The sequence below is a fragment of the Argiope bruennichi genome, chromosome 8 (assembly GCF_947563725.1).
Source record: "Argiope bruennichi chromosome 8, qqArgBrue1.1, whole genome shotgun sequence".
NCBI lineage: Eukaryota > Metazoa > Arthropoda > Arachnida > Araneae > Araneidae > Argiope > Argiope bruennichi.
Genome location: NC_079158.1, coordinates 5,540,058 through 5,556,256, shown reverse-complemented (window position 1 = coordinate 5,556,256; position 16,199 = coordinate 5,540,058).

The following is a 16,199-nucleotide window of genomic DNA, read 5'->3' as shown; positions in this document are numbered from 1 at the left end:
TAACGCATAATCAGCCACCTCCCCAAATATTCTACGGGTTCTGAATTGAATCGATAGTACGGCACGTGCCCGATACGGAAGACGTTGTCTAATGAGACAGTAAAAAAACAAACAGTTAAGGAATTAAATAATTGATAAGTGACCCAGGCTCTATTACTTTTGTGGGATTATTAAATGGCTCTTTGATACAATAAATCAAACATGCCATAATGGTCCAAAGATGGATGAAACTGACTGTAATAAAACAAATTTAATTTCTAACCACAGGATTGAATAATCACAACGAAATCTCATAAATAAGCTCCATTTGTAATAAAATTTATAATTTCGTTTTCTGATAACTAGTTTTTTTTTACCAAAAGTTCATTAACAAATAAACGTTATACTTTTTTAAATAATGCAGTAGAGATGCTTCCGGTGGCATAATAGTCGCATCGCCATTTGATTTGACATTGTCATTATATCATTTCGAGTCGTGTTGTGATGTTTCCCTCCTCGCAGCGGGTTTCATACTTAAATTTTCAGAAGCCATGTCACGCAAGCCTTTCCTTTAAACGCACTCTTAATGTACAGAAGGTACTGAGTTATCATCAGTAAATTTAGTAAATATATAATTTGCTTACATTAGCTTGTGTACTATGTGGCAATCTGTAAACTTTATTTCTTTCTAAAAATAAAATATGATTTGGTAAGAAACCGTACAGATAACTAGAAGAGATGCGGACAAGATTCACATAAATCCTTAGCATAATAATAATTCTTAAACTTATATGATAGGTTATCTCGAATCAATGTGCAAAAAATAGAAATGAAAGGTACCTAAATAACAAGAAGTACAATTTTAAAAGTTTAAAAATTTCTCTATAGGAAACTTTCGTGTTCTCTCAGTTTAAAGGTCACGAAAATGATCTTTCAGGGCCAATCTTGTAGAAGGAATTGTGTTTACTTTTTTTTGCTTTACTTAGCTCTTTATTCCTCTTTGCTTGCTATGATAAAGCAAAGATTTATTCCTTTTAAAAAAATTTTTCTATGTCAATAGGAAATGTCGCAATTTTTATTTTCTTTTTTTGCAAAGCAATCACAAATTGATTTTCGTATTATTGATTTTACTTAGAAAGTTATCGTAATAATGTGAAGCTCAAAATAAAATGCTATATAAAAGTGACGTTACTAAATTTGAAGATATTTCAAAATGCAATAATAAAATGAAATAACCTGCATCCATTCCAACAGAATGGAATATTTTTTATTTCATTAAATCGTATTATTTAGAATCAAATTTTTAATTCCAGCACAAACTTTGAGTTTATAAATTTATTTCTTTTAGTTAATGAAGACGTCAATTTTCCATGAATTTCCCTTAAATAAATTTTTCAAGAACATAGATTTTATGAGTGTTGATACTGAAATCATATAGAATTCAAGTGAGTTAATGAAAAGTCACATTAATAAAAGGAGGATTCGGATGATAAATCAATTGCATTTTTTATCGAATATTTAAAATCATTTGCAATTTGTATCGAGATGGATTGCATTATATTTATATTGAGATTGGTAGAAGTAAAACTTCAGAGAACGACACGTGTAAATAATGCTTCCATGCAGTTTTGTATCGAAATGAACAGCTAAAGCATTTGCAAAACCAACTTTAACACACAACTTACTGCATCTGAAGAGGCTTAATATTAAAATTCAGGACATTTTAGGTTGTATTTATACAACTTTCTTCTTCAATTCAATGAAAAATAATAACATATTTTAGTTGTTATTGCTTTTTAGATGCATATCTACTTGCATGTAATCCGCATTATGCACTGTTTCAATTCTGAAGGTCATAAAATTATGATGTGCAGCGCTATTCATTCATAAGAAAGCAGGAATAAAAGTGGAAAACTAAAGACAAATAATAAACATCTCTAGATTCAGCTATATATTTCGTCTCAGAATTAGAGATATTGTGGCGAATAAAAACAATGCATGGTATAATGAATCTTCTGCCATATGTCTATTTCTACTTATTTGGAAACTTTCTTAAAGCTAGGCCTTTATATGTTGTATATAAATTAAGTTTATGGTCATATATAAATGAATTCGAGGAATAGGTTGAGATGTTTGGAGCTCCGTTATAAAATATCTTTTTTGAAAAATATAATTTAATTTAGTATAAAAATTATTTTGACAATGAGATTTTAAGTTATGACAGCCATTTCAATTCTGCCTCGAAGCGCTATAGAAAAAAAGTTTCATTCATTAGCCGAAACAAGTATAGGAATCCCGTCATCTAAGAAATCCCATTTAAACACAGATTTTATTTTCGGACCATTTAAAACATACAGTTTAATAAGTTTACTCTCCGTACACTGAGAATAATAAAATGCACGTAAAGACACTTCAAAATAGGCATACTGGATAGAGAATCTCCTCACAATCGATGATGCCTTCAACAAATTGCTCCCAATAACTTACCTCGCCGATGGATTCGACTTTGTTATGAAATCCTATAGCAGATAAGCGGACAGACGTTGCGCCACCGGATAGCGAGAAGCGATGCACGTTTAGGAAATTCGCTCGCCATTTGGATATTGTGACGAGTCGATATCAGTGGCAGTTTTCATCGTCGCAGTTGTAAGGATGAAATCGCAACAAAACGGGAAGGCAGAATGATTACCCGTCGTCACACCCAATTCCATGAATGCGTGACCTACCTTCACTTGCGACTGGGGGAACGACATTTATTCTTAACACTGCTTTCCCACTCTTCTCATTCAGTAAATCGAATCGATGATGGCACCTTCGAGGGCTGTCATCACTGATTAGCATAGAACTGTAACGAATGGGGACGGATATGGGTGAGTGGAAAGTCTTGCCTCCAATGAATCCTAATAACCAGCGCAGACGTGTCTAGAAACAGTCCATCTAACTTAGCGGCCATCCGAGTGAAAAAAAACATACATTTATTAAAAAAAGAAAGCAAAATTCATATTAAATTAAAATTATGGGACTTGAAAATAAATTAAATGTTTAACCAATTGCAATATTAGGATGGCAGTGAAAGTTCGGTTTTACGAACAATAGATCAATCAATAAATAAATAGAAGTTTCTCCACAAAGGGATAGGGCCATTTTCTAATTTTTGTATATGTTTCAAAAGCTATGGGGGACTTGACAACCGTAGTGATCGTCTCTGCAAGCGCAGGTGAGTGTCTTCAGAATAAAAGCATAAAATTTCTCTAAAAATAGTTTGCAGGAAAAGGATTCTCAGTCATTAAATCTAACTGTGATTTATAACATTAAACGAAATAAGATTTGCTTTTAAAATCATGCTTATATTAAAACATTAAAAGTAAAAATATATATTCCTTTCTAATTCTAAATTTATAATGGGTTATTGCAAATATAAGATTATCGTGGAATCGTATTTTTCAAATACCAGATGGTGCCTCTTATGTTAAATTGAAATTTAAGGAATACACAAATGTGTAAAATTTTATTCTAACTCATTATAAAGCGAGCATGAAAGGAATTGAAAAACTTCTACTTATATGAACATGAAAGTTTTAAAAAAATTGAAATGAAATAAAAAAATATCAGTAAAATTAAATTTTTCGTATGCTATAACTTTTATATAAAATATTCAGAATATATCATTGAAACAATGAAGGATTTTCTATGTTCAATGGGGTATCCTTTTAAATGGTTGATATTTTATTTCAAAGAATAAATCCAAAATTTAATATTTATGTATTTAATATCAATATTGTTAAATAGCTATAAATGGATAAAATGTTTCTTCAAGTTTATTATATACACAGAGATATAAATTTATGAATTTTACCAAAAAAGCAAAAATGTTTTGTCCAATGTGTCTTGGAGTTCAACATTTCAGCAAAAAAAAAAAAAAAAAAAAAAAGACTGAAGTGTTACGTCTCTGTACTTGAAAGTAATAGAAATCCAGAATTTTACTAAAATATAAAATTAATTTGCGCAATAAGCGCACAATGAAATGCTTAATGAAGCAACTTCGCTTTTATCAGTATTTTATTCGAAAGCAGAAATAGATCTCAATCTTTCTGTTAAAACAAAAGACAGTTCATTGAATAGCTAACTTGTGGCATATATACAAGCACAAGAGCAAAGACAATGAAGAGTTGCACGATTTGAGCTCATTTAATTAAAAAAATTATTACCTGGGAATATTACAAACAAAATGGCGCACAAATGATTTGCATTCAATCGATTCGAATTATGTGCAGTCACGTACAAATAATAAAATATCTGTAAAGGAAACTATCCGGAGACAAAATAAACTCGGCTCTATTTTGTTTATGGTGATTCGATTACTTACATATTCTGGCGGAAACTTTCAACTAGTAATTAGTTGATATTTTTTACTTTCTCGTATGTAAAGTTGACAAAGAAAATAGTAATGACTAAAAAAAATTGTCTTCAAAATTTTAATGAATTTACTCTTTTTATACTTTTTTGTTGGTTGGGTCGGAGCAAGAGCCATACTGGGTCATACTGTTCCAGACACGTCAGAGAGTACAAGTACTTCCTCAAATCATAAAAATGGGGCTTGGAAGCAGGTCTGTTCGCTCTTGCACACCATCATACGAAAGAAAGGAAATTCGCACTGCATGCCAAACATTTTTTTAAAGCGTCGGCGTCATCGAAAAGACCACTTGTCTGGTTGTTCAAATTAACACGATAAATCTAAAGCGCAACCAATAATTAGATGTCATTCGACGTCTGAGTTTAGCACCCTATTTTTAAGCCATTTGGGCTAAATCAGTTGTTTAAATTAAATTCAACATGCACCAGCTCTCGATATATCTGTAGATTTGTATCATGAATCTGAAAACTGTCAAAACATTTCCATCTGACCACTAATATCCTCAAAAGAAAAAAAAAAGTGATAACGTCTTCTCCGAAATGAAGACCTGGTCGTGTATATACACTTGAGCAGTCGCATTACTGCGAAGTATATCGGTGGGTGTCCCGTTTCAGTGGGATTCACGATTGACTTTTCACAATCTGTGGAAATTAATTTTGGAAGTTGTGGTGGAAAATTAAATACGAGGAACAGAATATTTGTGCATTTTAAAAATTGATAATATAGAATTCATTGATTGAATAGGAGTAATAGAATAATAATTCGCGAAATATCAGAAACGAGAATATAATATGAATAAACTATACATAATCACACAAAATACCTTTACTTTTTTGAGTCGTTGAAATAAAAACATGTACAACAAAGAAGTAAAATAAAGAAAGGAATGGGAATGGATAAAATAAAGAATAAAAAAAACCCAGCCACTTCCGCGTCTTGCCACCACACTCGTTTGGACCAGTGAATGCATAGCAATAGACATAAATAATGAGCATGTTCACTGTTATTTATATTCATTCGAAAGAATGACTAGATTCAGAAGAATAACCTGAAATGCGTGATAAGTTGTGCGTTTCATTTTCTAATGTGCAATGCACAAAGATTAATCACCTCTGTTTATAAATTGTAATTATGTGTTCGAAGTTGTATAAAGCCGTGTGAATAGTCGTTCATTCCAGCTACTTGGGAATGGCGCAATACAGCTTTTGTGTTTTGTCTTGAAACAGTTTTCAACTCTGGACCTCGTCCTGTATTTATACAATACCCTTGAGATATCGGATCTACTTCAGGGAAGGCTTTCCTACGTATTGAGATCAAAATCTATATATTTTTAAATTTCAAAACAACGCACCAAATTCCATTCATTTTTCTTGTTATTATTGCTTCTCATATAACGGACATACCTTCTAAGCTAATACGGATTTAATATAAAATGAACAGTCACTAATAACTGTTCTTATGTCTTTAAATTATCACATTCATATACGAATGAAAAAATGAAATTTTAGCAATTTGATATATTTAACCCAAAGGTTACAATTTTTTTTTCATACTGCATACTTCACTTCATCACGTTTCTTCATGTTTGCGTGAGCATGGGCGGACGGACAAATAGATCCTGCTAGATCGGATTGAGCCCAAAAGCGGTAAAAATTTGTAATATCGGCATGCATTTTATTGGTCTAGTTTATAGGACTTTTGAGTTATTAAATTGAAAGAAAATGAAATTCCAAAAACAATTTCTAAGGAAAAAGGGAGGTTTGAATTTTCATCAATTAATATTTTTCAACGTGAATATAGTTTTACTTCCCATAAATACGATAGTAAATATTTAATTTTTTTCTAATTAATATGACTGATTCCTTATTTAAGGTTTATAGGCCGAATATTATCTTTCTTAAATGAAATCTTGGAAATCTTGCTTGAAAAATTTCGTGCTGTAAAATGATAAACATGAAGCTATTAAATGTAGCATAATTAAGTAATTAGTTCGTTACAAGATTTATATTTTTTTTGTAAGGAATACTTTTCAAAATATTCTTTAGGGGCAGACATAAAAATTGAATGATTCATTGCGCTTTTCTCTCCACATAATGGATTCCACAATTAAGCCTTATTTGCGTCAACTTTTAAAATATGGCATGGTTAGACTATTTTCTTCCTTCGAATGTTCAGAAAGAACTAATAATTGTTTTAATATTTTCACTTGGCGGATTAACGTTTGCTGTATATTATATTTTATAAAAGTGTTAGAAAGATTACTATGATATTTAACATAATATTCCTTAGAGAATATAAAGAACTAATTGAATTAATAAATTAAACAACTTTCTCTTTGCTCTATTAATAAATGGTACAATATTTATATTCAACGATGTTTGATTTTGACATAATAATATTTGATATGTCCTATTTGTTCACAAATAATTTCCTTTCGTATACTCTCATTCATATAAAAACAGATAAAATTGATTTTTTTCATCAAGAAATAAAACAAAAACGATGATCTCTCATTTTTTTATGACACTCCACTATTATTTGAATGAAATTCACTTAACAAAAGCAATTTTATTGTAACAATAGTTTTAAGAACATAAAATAACTAAATGGATGAAATATTTAAAGAACATTATTATTTCTGAAATAGTAAAAACTAATATTTCAATTCCGGGAAATTAAATGAAACATGCTCTGGCGTTATAAAATATCTTTCGAGTATGTAACTTTATTTCTATTTCCCCGTATATTAAATCTCTACAGAAAAAAAAATAAATAAAAAAAAACGGCTTTGAAAAGCAAATTTTTATAAATGTACTGAAATATGTATATAATTTTTTTTCTTCAAAATACTGTAAACGTATCAGTTTCTGATATATAAACCCTTAAGTACACTGCAGTATTGCTCCCATTCTTAATACATTATTATTTTTAATGGAAGTTTCAAAAAATTTGGTTCCTTTGTTATTGAAAAAGGCCTAATTTCCCTATCTTTTTTTTTCCAACCGTTAGTTTTTTTTTCAGTTTCTTTTCGATTTCTATAATTTTAATAAAAGATATTTTCTGCTTTTCAGTAGAAAACATGCTTTAATAAAAAGCACGCTTTAACACTTTATTAAAGCATGTTATCAAAAAAAAATGTTTTACTCAAGGAATTATTGTCAGAAACATTAAAACTGTGAAATTTGAGATGATAGTTATTGTCCATCTCTTTAAACGATACATTTGGATGCTTTTCAGGGATTTTAGTTGATTGCATTCGAGAATGCTTACTTACTTAAACGCACAGATACAGAGAAGACAAATTAGAATTATATCACAATATCAGAATTATCATCTGCAGTTGCCATTTCGAATATTACAAAAGTCATCCGGTATGGTGTGTTTTCAAGCTTGACTCGTCTCGTTTCAATCAGTCTGCATGCATCTTAATGCATTAAGTGGGGCACTCCAGATTGGTTTCAACCGAAAATCTTGGTAGTGGAAATATTGCTGTGCGCTCATTTTCAGTATCTTCATAAATGAGCAGTCATTAGGATGCCTGCGAGAAGCTGATATTGTGAAAAGGTACAAATATTTTCCATTCTTAAAACTGAATAACCTTTCTATTCGAATGTTGTCAGCCCGTCAGCGCAGGTTTCGGTTTTTATCCTGTTTCTTTTGTTTAGAAAAAAATAGAATTTACAGATGAGCTAGAAGCAAAAGATTAAAAAACTAGAAATCAATGAAACCACACATTTACCGGATGTCTCCCGCGTGTGCTGGCGTGTTTGATTCATTTCACGTTATGGCCATAGCAAAGATTCAGTGTTCTTCTCGCAAGTGTTCCCGTTGATAGTGAAAATGATTGTAGCTTAGATTTATGCATATTGATGAAATTTTGAAAAGTGACCAGTATACAGAATTGGAACCAAATGCAAATTTCGGAATTCTCTAGAAAATAAGATCGAAAGTCTTTTCTTCCTCATAAATAAAAGTAGCAAATTCTTACATAAAATGCATTCTTTTATAATAGAAATAAAGTTATCTTTAAATTTATAACATGAACAACTGTCTTGAAATTTATATTAAAAATGCATTTTTATTCTGAATGAGGTTTGCGTTTAGAGTATGAATAGAAAAGCGAAAGAAAAAGTTGAGAATTTTCAAAGTTGTATGTTGAAACTTCTTTCTCCAAAACATTTGAGTTATAAACTATGTGTAAAAAATCGATTTTCTTGCTCTTTCAATTATTTGATATAGAAAAAAACTTCTTTCTTTAAAAAGAATACGTTTTACATGAAGGGAATGGAGAAAAGGGATATGAATACAAAAAAGATATTTAAAAAATGTGTTGAGTTCTGTTTTGGTTTCCTTCATTTTGTTGTTGTTTTACAGGAGTAAATTGGATGTTTTAATATAATTTCCCCTTTTTCTCATTAAACTCTTTCTGTTCAGTCTGACTGAAGGATTTCAAAAAACAGTGAGAATTGTAAAAAGAACAGAAACTGTACGAAAAACAAAAAGGTGCTGCTTCCTTCATTTGCATACTCTCAAAAGGAAAATGATTCACTTGGTCCACAAGATTCCTGCTCTGTTTCATCTCAAAGATACGAGAAAGAATAGGGTTTATTTCGCAGCTGGAAGTAATAAAAGTGACCCATGAAGCAATTTCAATCTAACAAACATTCGAATGTCTGTATTTGGCATTAATGTCTTCATTTCAAATAAAAATTAGATAATGATTTGAAAATGAACTGAATAAAAATTTATATTACTTACGAAAATTCGGTTCTAATGATAGAATTCATTCATGATCGAACATGATAACACTTTTTACTACATTTGGCGTGTTTTATGCTAAATTGCGTACTACAGCTAAAAGAATTGTATATCCTCCATTCTATCGAATAGGTTGAAAATGGAGTCTTGTTTTCAATTTAGTAAGATCACATAGTGGATTTCACGTATAAAACTTGTTGCGTTTTTAGGCTATCCCCAACCCAGGCATATAGAGACAGAATCTTTGACACATTTGACAAAAAATGGGATCCATATTTGCATTTCAGGCGAATAAAATTACATGCTACATTTCGGTTCTTGAGTATTTGAGGTATCTCATTCACATGTACATAGATGGACAGAAAAAGTTTTTATCAAATATTCCGTTAATGTCTGATATTTGATAAAAAAAGAAATCCATATTTGTTTCACAGAAGACGCCGTGAATTTCTTCAATCCTCGTAACTGTTCGGAGTTATCACGTTTACAAAGAAGAATGATTACAAAAATTAGTTTTTTTTGTTTGGAAATGTAGAAATATTAATCATCATCTCGAGATAAAGTTTTTTAAATTATTATGTTTTCTGTACTTCGTATACGAAAAACTAAGAATATTTGAAATAGAATACTTTATTCTGTGTATAATGTGACTTATTTCCTTTAAAATATTTGCAAAAGTAGGGTGTGCGTGATTTATGTCTCGGCGTCTTCATAAAATTCGGAGGTCATTCTTTGAGTTTTAAAGATGGCTTGAATTCAAGTTTGCATTCAAGCTTCATGGAAGCCAAAACCGAGATCCAAATAATTTTAATATCAGCACCATTCTGTGGGAGTAAGACAAATAAAAAAATATTCCCCAAAGACGCAGATATATTTATTATTTATGATGGATGAAATCTTTGATGTGTCAGTAAAAGATGACACATTTTTCATTCATCGTTTCAGTAGATTTTGGAGGAATCATTTTATCCTCAAAAATTCAGAAAGAATAATTGGATCCTTTTTTTTAATTTCCTGAATCTGGAAAATCCGATGTTCGTCTTTCACCCTACCAGTGTATAGAGTGATTCATATTAAAAAAGAAACAATATAGATGGATAAAATGGAACAAACAGTTTTTTCGCCATTGTATATCTACTTTCCATTTTTGATCTTATGCAAAAGTAGTATTTTAATTTAACAGAAAATCTATTTTGAGCCTATAACTTATTATTTTAAGTGTAATTCAATCTTAAAAACCATTTGGAATGTTATTAAGAGGTTTCAATTGTTGTTAAACATTTTTTATATCATTTGTTCCAAGAAATGTTAAAATATTAAACACTTTTCTATTCATTTATAATCAAAAACAAACGGTGTTTAAAAAAACTGCAATAGATTCTTTTATTATAGTCTTTCTGAAAACAAAATTAAATCGCATCAAAAAATGAAATGAAAACTTATTTTACACCATTCTGTAGATAAAAGACTGTCTCAAATATTTATGAAGATCTCACAAGTTTAAAAATTTGGAAGAAACTGTTCACGTTAACAGTTTTTCCGGAAATTTCCTGCGACATCGATTCATTCCTACTTCCAAAGTTTACAGATGAAATTGACACGATGATTCCGTAAATTTTGGAGCCATTTTGCTAACGTAACACAAAGGCCTTCTCGAATGAAATGAGAGAATCGTCAAATAGCAAACTACCTTAGGAAAGTTTTCCTTACTTGTCAAATGGCCACTTCTGGTGACTTGTTCTAAAATCTACCACAAGAGAAGATCTATGATTTAGAATTTTATAAGGAAAGTATTGTCCATGGCTTTAACTAACAGTAAAATAAAACAATCAAAATTCGCATCCCTGTGTCTGTTACTAGTCAATTTCTGAATAATCGAGGATGACTCGCATTGAATGGGACAGAATAAGGAACCTCTGTGAACGCTATAGTTGATTCATTTTGGTAAGTCAAATCTGCTATGAAACTACAACAATCCAAGCTTCTACAGCTGTTTTATGTGTGCCCTTCTGGTGAATATATCTGGGGTACTTCAGAACCTGCCACACTCCCTCTCCCCACAGATAATGAATGATAGAATCCCCTGTTAATGAGTCCAACACGCCAGTTAACACACGCCACACCGTTGTATCAGGCACATTCGGTTTTGTAAGGCGTTTTGTTTGGAAACGTTGCATACATTTTTTTCAACCACTTTGTTTTGGTAGGTGCTCGTTCCGAGTTAGTTTGCTTACATAAGCTAACCGTATCCTGAAACTGCTACGTCATTCTGATGCTGTGACGATGCGGTGACTCTGTACCAAATGCCGTGGGTGCTCTTGAACGACGATAAACGAAGATGCTTTGGCACGCAGATTGGTTTTCCTTGCACGGATGACGCCATTTGGGTAATGTGAATGGCACGCGTTTCCTTTTAGCGGCATCTAATAGCGATTTCGTTACTGAAGGAATTTTTTAGTCTTGCCAGATAAAACTCGTGTAATTTTAATTTCTGAATAGATTTGTTTTGGTTAAATAAATCAATTACGAAATTTGTTGTATGCTATTATTTTGTACCGATTAGTAAGAATCACCCTGTATACAGGTCTGTATTTCCATCTATACTCATTTTTAACAAACAATTCCTTGGTTTCATGTTTTTTATAGGAATAAAGTTTCCAAAACAAAGGGGTCATTTAATCGTTTTTAGCAATGTATATAGTGTATATTGCGTCCTTTTAAAAGATCATATTATATATATATATATATATATATATATAGAATTGATTTTCTGCTTCAGTTTTACATCAACTGAAAGATGATATACCTATTTTAGTTTGAAGTTAGAGTCGATGCTCTCTGAAAAGTTTTTCCTCTATAAAACAACATGCAAGGCATAATTAAATTATAGTACTACAAAGTCAAGAGCCTTTTTTAAAAATAAAGTTACTCACCGTATTTTTGGAAAGCGGTTAGAAAAGCTAAATAATTTGCTTTTCTTTCTGCTTCAATTATTTCACAGTTCAGTCTAACAAGCTAAAAGTTTTAAATACATTGAATGATTAGGAATTATTTCCCTATGCAAAAAATTTAGAAAGCATTATTGCAATTAATTTATTTCTTATAGGGCCCAATATTTATTTATTTTCTGTTAAGAATGAAATATTTTTTATTTGGATTATTGAAGGATTATTTTTATTATTTACAACATTTTTTTTTTACTTTTAATTATATTTTTCGGAATAATTCTATACATTTTTAGTAAGATAACGTTTTTAAGATAAGACCACTTTCTTTAATTATGCTATGCAATAATTCGTCTAAAGCTCTACTGGGTAGACTTGGAAATACCGAAATGAGTTCGTAGTGAATGCTTGGTTGCAGGAACTCACTTTGAAAAGATTTTCATTGTTTTAATTAGATATTTAATCATTCAATAAATAATTGATTGAGATGCTTATGTTATTTTTTAATGATTTCTGAGAATAATAATATTCAATAAAAATCATTTTGCCCTCTTTTAAAATTTAAAACATTACCTTTTTTGTGATATTCGTTTTATTTCTGTGCAATATTTCTTTTTCAGATTGCATACAAGTTTCAAAATAAATGTTAAGAACAATTTATAACAATAATTTTTATAGTTATATTGAAATTCAAACTATTTTTTGTTTCATTTTACCAATACCCTACACCCTTGCGAATATTAAATTTTTAACTTTAAACTTCTGCTGATGTTAAATTTAGGCCACAGACATCGCTTTCCTTTAGACCTTAACAGTTTACTTTTCACTTCACTTTAAGTGACATTATGATAGGGTTCTTTTTATAAATTGCGTGATTCAAAAATTAGTACATTCTATTCCCTTTTATATCTCAGGTGTTAAAAATTTAGGTATGATATCCAACCCTTCGCTTAGATTTAGAAACGACTCAACAGCTATGAAGCAAACCTTGCCGCAAAAAAAAAATCTTAAGGGAATACAACTGCTACTATAATTTAAGAAAAATTACTGTATCATCATATAACTGCAAATTTTAATTCTAATTATCTAAATAATATTTTAGGTTTTTCCCGCCTGATTGACAATTACAAAAGAAAGAAAATATATGTGCATCAAAATAGAATTTCCCCCTTAGTAAATGAGAGACAATTATATGAATGGCGTTTTAGAAGTTTTCTTCGATGAGTGGCATTTAACAAAAAAAGGCGAATATATATCTTATATAAATAACATTCATTGTGGTTATGCATGTATGTAATAATATCTTTCAACTTAAATTAAAATCTAATTAATTTCTTATTTTTTAATTTTAAATTAGCTTATATTACCTTGTTTTAAAATTTTATTTCATTTCCTGGTCTAAATCCGATTTATTTAATTAATTATTTCTTAGTTATTTCTAACAAATTTTGTAAAACGCTTATGACAATGCAATCCTCACAATACAAAAACAGAGGTAAAAATCCCTAACGGCCACCCTATTCCTTCCAAAAAGATCTAAGATTCCCTTTCCAGAATTGACACGTGTCAAAGAAAACTCTATCAGAATCTTAGTAAAAGCTGTGATAGTAAAAACTTTTCACATCTTTTATCTTCTGTCCCTCTGTGAACGGACACGTTCCACCAGTAGACACAGCGTATAAATCCTCCTCTCCCATGAAAAAATTAATTGAATCCAAATCTGTCTTCTTGCTGTTCAAAAGAATATGTTAAATGTGTGTCCCTTCCCAAACCACGGGATCGATTTCAACCAAACGTTGAGCACTCAATTTTTAAAACACGAGAGAGTATATTTTCAAGTTTTCAAAGCAAAAGAATTAATTAGAAGTTAACGGTTTCATTAGGAAAAAATAATTAGAATGAACTGTTTACCATTTTGTTATAGTAACTTCGGAGAAAATCCTCTTACAAGAAACATTCTAAAGCCTTCTTAAATTCAATATTTTACCATTTCAATAACTATCAATTTCATTTTTGAGCAGTATTTTTTTCAATTGCTTCCTTTTTAAATTTTATACAATGAATTTAATGGTAACTTTGAATTTCTATACCACTCCTTTTTTAAGTTTCTGTTTGACTATACATATATTTTTACCAAGGTTCATTTACTTCTAAGTAGGGTTTTAAAATGTCCAAAAGCAGGCAATTGCTTAAACGCAGGCGAATAGCTCTTCATGAAAATGTCACAAATGTACGCCAATAGAAATGAATTCATATCTTGATTTTTTTTTCTACAGAAAATTCAAAAGAGATCATTCTGAAAAAATTTACACTATCATAATTTTAAAATTTTTCTTCTCGAAGATGACAAATGCTTTTTTGTGTCGTAATAATTTATAAATTCTTTAGAAAAAAATCTAACGGTAATGATTTTGAAATAACAAAATTTGTAAGTCCTCCTTTGCTGGGGAAGAATAAATGTTTGAACAACTCCACCTCTATTTTTTTAAAGTTTCTCTTTTATTTTAACACATATTTTATTAACGTTGCCTAAAAGCAAACATTGGTCAAAAGATGAGACACGGGCAGGAAAAGTAAAGCATCTGGCAAGCAAACGAAACAGATTTTCAACGATAGCAGCAGTCTTAAATAGTGGCTTGTTACTTATGAGAAATAACTAAAATTTTACCTTTTTTCTGTAAGAACATCGGAGAAAATATTTTTAACGCCGTCTTAAAACTCAAGATTTTACCATTTCAATGATATCGGATGCAGTTGGAAGGCTGTAAAAAACAGGACGATAAAAGGGTAAAAAATGTGCACTATTTCCTTGAAATAATGATGAATAATATAGATAATATTGTTAAGGAAATCGTTCGCTGAGTGTCGGTGAGAGAATTTCAATAAACTGTGTAATGGTAAGTCATGCTTTATTTCTCGAATAATCCAGAGGACGTGAAGTACAGATCATAAATGCATAATCAAGATGTATGCAAAGAAGGAAAATGGAAGATATTTAACAACGCGGTAAAAAATCCAAATTGCCGATTAAATAACGGCATAATCAATAATAGGCCACACTGTCGCGAGCTTTCAATGCCATCAGCTCAACGAAAACAGGATTTACTATCGCTTCAACCTTTTGGGTTTATATAGGTTTTCTGAGAAAGCATGACGTCTATGGTGATATCAAATTCTCTAGAAATATCTACAGATTTACGTTCCTAATAGAGATAGAGTCATAATCAATATATTTTCTAGACTCATATGCACTCGCACTATGATCGGGGCATTAGCCTAACGATGGTGATGGAACATTGACTGCATCCATTAAAATCCCCTGTAAATCTCTGTTTTCAGCGATGAGTCTAATGTGGCAGGAAAATAATAGTACTGATTCTTAATATAATAAAGCAAGCCAAACTAAAATTATTCGCTAGCGAGCATGAAAAACTTAAAATGAAAGAAAGTAAAAAGAGCTTTGAATGAGAAGGAGAAAATAAATTCAAGGTTAATTTGATAAATCTAGAAATATAGATTTTACAGTTGAAGTTGCTCCAACTCTGGACGATGGTTTAAAAAGACGAATTCAGTCGTAGCCAAATCCAGAAGAAAGTACCAGTTTCCACATCTGATATATCAGTTAGATATTGAACTGAAAGAAAATTTTGATACTTTGGAAAGCTGTTTGGTGAGCAGCGTGCAGCTCTGTGCTTTCTACTGTTTTCATTTTTCGCGTTTTTATTGTTATGTTTATAATTTCTATCGTTCAAAAACTCTAAACGAAGAAAAATAACTAAAAATGAAAAAATAAGCTTTTAAAATCATTTCAGTGGGAGCTGAATATTTGCTACTGTTTAGATTGATTTTTATTCCCCGCAGCGGAACTTTGCTTTACGGGTCTAATTCGTTGGCGAATCTTAACGTAATGCGAAACACTCGGTAAGCGAAACAATTTTTCCCACTGGAATTCATGAAATTTAGAATAATGCATTCCATTCCGAAATATTCCTTAAATAAATTTATAATAATGTAATTTATTAATCATAATGCATGTTATTTTTAACAAGACAATTGTCTAAGGATACTTGTTTTTGGCTTACACTTACACTTATAATTTGAGT